This window comes from Drosophila biarmipes, chromosome 3R (genome assembly GCF_025231255.1).
Source record: "Drosophila biarmipes strain raj3 chromosome 3R, RU_DBia_V1.1, whole genome shotgun sequence".
NCBI lineage: Eukaryota > Metazoa > Arthropoda > Insecta > Diptera > Drosophilidae > Drosophila > Drosophila biarmipes.
In genome coordinates, this window is record NC_066616.1 from 49,383 (window position 1) to 54,684 (window position 5,302).

The 5,302-nt window shown below is 38.6% G+C and overlaps 1 pseudogene; it reads left to right on the forward strand.

Annotated features, from left to right (window-relative positions):
* Nucleotides 1-3,336: 3,336 nt before the first annotated feature.
* Nucleotides 3,337-4,528, forward strand: LOC127011622 (poly(ADP-ribose) glycohydrolase-like; annotated as a pseudogene).
* Nucleotides 4,529-5,302: the final 774 nt, after the last annotated feature.

Here is a 5,302-nt window from a genome sequence, read left to right on the forward strand (position 1 = left end):
TTATTTTTATTTATTAATCACTTAATCACTACTACAATTTTTTAATAGGTCGAACTTAGTTAATTCACTGTTCGTTTACTTTTACTCGATTTGTACTACTGCTCGATTCGGATCTCAAAAACGGACTGCCTGATCTCTAGTTCAATGATCAATAATCAAACCTCGGCTTAAGAGATTTTATCCCCAAAAATTGATAAAGAGAATGGCTCAAGAGAGTCGGAAAATAGGATGATGCAATTTGCCAATTAAATTTGAAGTCCAATCTTGGCCGGAAATTGGTGTTCACATTAGCGGAGTTTTAGGGACCGCTTTGGGGATCTTTTTGTTTACGTTAACGGACTCGGGGCTCACTTTGGGGATCTTTTGTTTACGTTAGCGGACTGGATGTTTACAGCATCCATTTGATTTGGGCTGCGTGAAATTGATATGGGTGGGTATGATTCGGAGGCCTGGTTGAAAGAAATAGCTGACCACGGGTTTATCTCGGGTCTGTCAGAGTTATTTGGAAATTGGCTCTCGGCTCAAAGTTGTTTATGAATTGGGTAAGGGCCCCTAAATAATGTGTCATATAACTTGCATGTGGCGTGAGCCACATATATGTACATGTCGACAGCAAGTTGCTGGAATGGCCGACGGTACTTCACAATACTTCATACGATTCGCGTAGTAATTGATTACTTATTCGCTTATATTATTGTTGTCGTTGATACGCCTGAAAATGCTGAATTAAATGAACTGGTAATGGAAACCAAAAATATAAATAATTATTATGTGAATATTGTATCTGTAATTGGATTGCCTTTGCCGCTGCCAATAAATGATTGGATATTGTAAAGCATTGTCTCCATGAGTCTCGTTTACACTACGCATGATATTGCTTCTTTGCTGAACAACAATGTCTCGTGATTTAGTTGGATCGCCAACAACAATTGCAGCAACATTATTATTGGTGGGTTCATTGAATTTTCGCATATGTTACCCTGTTGGGGTACAATCCACTCTTATGACAAATTTTTGGTTATCGGATGGCAATCGTTTTGGTGTTGGCACCATTAAACCATGCAAATTATATATTTTTCCTTGTATCTGTAATTCAAAACAATCATTTGTTGAAGAATATAGTTAATTTCTGATTGTGTGAATTTAACCATAAATGAACGATCCACAAAAATTAAATAATATTCTATAGTTTGATATAGTAGATTTTTTATAAACACACCATGGAAATCATTTTAAAAGCTCAATAATTTCAAAAGAGAGACAGTGTTTGGTCTCTTATAAAATTGATATGCATGGAAATGAATTGTTAATGAACCGCAAACATGTTTGGCCTGTAATATTGACATATAGTTATAGCGATGAAATAAAATTAGATTTTCCCCTTAATATAAAATGTATAAAACATTTTCCAAAAAAAAAATACTTATATGAGCCTAAACTTTTTTGGAAATAATGAAGATATTAATGAAATGATTCGACCACTTTTTCAATCGCAAGTGAAAAAACGCCCTCATATCAATATGTTGTTTCTGGAAGATGGCGGTAATTTTCACTTTTATTTCTTTTAAACAATAAAATACTTTATTCATATTTCGTTTCAAAGACTAGTGAATGCACAACGAGGATATCAGAAAAGGGCGCTATTTTTCTGCGATGTGTGTTTAAATTTTTCCGAAACTGAGGAAGCTGCATTCAATCGCAAGACGCTATGCAGTAGAAAGGTCTCAAAAATGCAGCACTCCCACAAAAATTTAGTGGAATTTGCCCTAGTTCTTCACCAGCTTAAAGTTCCATTGCATTATTTAAATGGAAGGGTAAGCAAAAGTGTCTTTAAAGTCATTTTAATTTCTCGGCTTATTTGCCTATATCCGCATTTTTCAGGGAAGACATGTCGTGAGAGGGTAAAATTTCTTTTTGTGAGTTCTCTACCGCGAAAGAGCGCGGCTCTGCCCGAGTCGCTGGCTGCTATGCCGACGTCGCAGTCGACTTCGTGCTGATTGAGCGCTTGAGCTGCGTTGTGGAACTGCAGGGTAGTTACGTTAGAGTGAAGCTTATCCAATTCATTAACTATAATATTATTAATTTTGGAGAGGCTTATACTATAGTCAATAATGACTATTATTTCCTGCGAATGGTACGAATATGCGGCAGGCTAGGTGATCCTGGTAAAGCCCGGTGGTGGAATATAGAAAACCACCAACCAAAACCACCTCCCAGATGACCCAGACACCGTCAACGCCAACTGGTTCACAAGCGAGTCATTATAAATTGAAGTGCAAAAGAATTTATGGCTAACAGCCATGATGACACAAACAGCCATACTTTTACATATGCTATCAATACTTTTTGGTAATTGGCTTAGCTCAAGAATGTTCTTTTCAATTTGTTCTTGCAAAACTTCTATTAAAAATACATACACACTTTTAGAATCTCTTAAAAAGTGAATTTGAACGAAATAAATAAATGAATATCTTTCAAACACGAGAGAAGAGGACAGAACAAAAGCACAATAACGAAAAATGCAAATTTCACAAGCTGATTTTAAATTATTTTAGTTTTAAAATTCAGACAAACCCAACAAAATACATACCAAACTTTAACTAACTACTTCTACTATTAACCGACCACTTCAAACTTTACTTTTGTTTTGACGAAAAGCTAACTATACGTAGCTACAGCTGCCAATTTTTTTCTATTTTAAAATATTTCAAAATAAAATACTAACTCTAAATGCTAATGCCAACTCTAAATTCTAGGGAGAAGATCTGAGAAGAGATCTGTAAAATTCATGAATGGAAAAGCTACAGGAATAAACACACCTTTTACACAGTTGACGGTTAAGCAATGTTTTTGAATAAAACAAGTTGGTTCGCGAAGTTGCATATTTACTCATGTTCCCTGACCTAACAATAGCGCCTCCGGATGCACTCACTGGTTCTTGGCTGTCATCGAAACTTTGGATTTGCGGATTTTTATAAGTTCGCAAACCCCGGAGAGTTATATTACAACAATTACAATTACAGGCATTGTATACTGCCCACCGCGCCTTTCCATTTCCGAAGAAGAATTCGTAAATTTTCTTGACCTATTCGGTTCGCCGTTTTTTCTAACAATTTAATTCTTATTAATTATAATATATTAATATATATTATATGTAATCCTAGATATTTCACTTCGTTTGGTTGCGGGAGTAGAGTGTTGCTTAAAGTAAGCGACGGGCAGTTATGCCGGTTCAGGGTGAACTTAACGTGCTTGCATTTTTGTTCGTTCGCTTTAATTCGCCAATCATTTTTCAACATCGACCAGATAAGGTAGTATATAATGTTGCAGTATATAATGTTGGCCCTAGGATGCTACCTTAAGAGATTTAGTCTCTATACGGGCTATGCCGGTAGCTTCGAGTGGTCCGGCAACTGTGAGGACTCCACGCCCAGGGACAGCTCTGGTCGCCGGCAAACGGCCATTGTGGCCATAGAACCTTGCATTTCGCCCAATCGCAAACTCAATATCGCGAGGATCTCATGGAAAGGGAGCTGAACAAGGCGTACATCGGATTTGTCCACTGTATGGTCACGCCGCCACCTGGAGTGGCCACCGGCAACTGGGGATGTGGCGCGTTCGGCGGAGATTCCTACCTTAAAGCCCTGCTGCAACTCATGGTCTGCGCCCAGGTGGGCAGGCCCTTGGCCTACTATACCTTTGGCAATACCGAGTTGAGAGATGATTTCCATGACATATGGTTGTTGTTTCGAAATGAGGGGACCACAGTGCAGCAGCTTTGGAGTATCCTAAGGTCGTATAGCAGGCTTATGAAGGAGAAGAGCCCTAAGAAGCCGCGAGAGGGCAAGGCATGCAAAAAGACGCTGTACGAGTTCATCAGGGAGGAACTCAAGAAGGTCAAAGATGGATCAGGAGAAGCACCGCCCGCGGAAACTGGAACATCAAAGGCAGCTGGATCAGCTGGATCAGGAGAAGCTAAATCCAAAGTCAAAGCCTCAGCATCAGCGAAAACCTCACCAGAACTTACCAAAAAGCCAGCCGCCCAACCAAAAACCGCTGTCAGCCAACAGAGTCCTAACCTGTTTCCCACGCAAGCGTCGCAGGATTCCGATTCCTCGCCCGAACAGGTCATTCTCATGCTCTCCGATGATGAGGAGGCCAACGCCATGATGGAGGCCGCCAGTTTGGAGGCGAAGAACAGCGAGGAAGTCAGCAACAGCAGCACACCGGCCAAGAGCAGTAGTTCCTCCTCGAAAGCAGAAGGTGGCCGCCAGTTGACACTGCTTGAGATGCAGGACTCGCATTACGAGAAGGGATAGGCCTCGAAGAGGCCACGAAAGGCACCCAACTGCAGCAAAGCTGAGGGGCCGGCCAAGAGTCGCAAGGATAACGACGAGGAGGATAAGAAGGATCATGTTGACTAAGTGATATTGCCCTAGAGGATTTATACTGCCCTACCATGAGGAGTTCTAGCCCGAATGTTCCCTTAAAGTCTAGGTATTCTTAAGTACATAATTAGGACATTTTAAAGTAGGCCCATAATTTGTAAATGCACAGCAAAAAGCTTAAAGAGAATTCAAAGCTCTTTGATTTCGAATCTAAAAAGGGTTTCTAAAGGTCTTTGAATATTCGAAACATTTTGTTACATTGCCTACACAACTTGGTACTTCAAAACTTAATTTAGGAATTAGGTATTTTTTGTCTGCTGAATATTTTCAAAAACTTTTTCAACTTAATTCTTTTGGCATGGCTAATCTTATAAAAATATTACAAAATTGACTATTGAATGAAAAACAAAAAAACCTTTTAATACTCTTTCTCTGTTCTTTAATGTTTTTAAAATTAGCATTGATACATGTGGAAATTATTATTTAATTTTAATTGAGCAAAGGTATAGCGATTAATATGAAATTGTATTTGCTTTCTTTTAATGCTATAAAAATTGTATCGTAGCAGAAAACATTTTAATATGCTGAAAAACATATAACTTCAGAAGTGATAAAAAAAAGATTGACTGATATAATCTATCATATCATGTTAATCGAGTTATAAAAATATGGCAGTACAGTATTCTCGTTTTTCGAACGCGTTTCGAATTTCTGCTTTCAACGAAACCTAAATTGATGTGACGGGATTCCTTCCTAGAGTCTTAGGTATGTGTTTATCCGAGTCAATACACATTTTTCAAAGAGTTTAGATAAGCATGAAAGTAGGCCTATACGACGTGAGGATTGTGTGGACTTTTCCTTGCTTCGCTATCATAATTATGATTGAATTTTTCCAACTCAATGAAAAGTGGCCA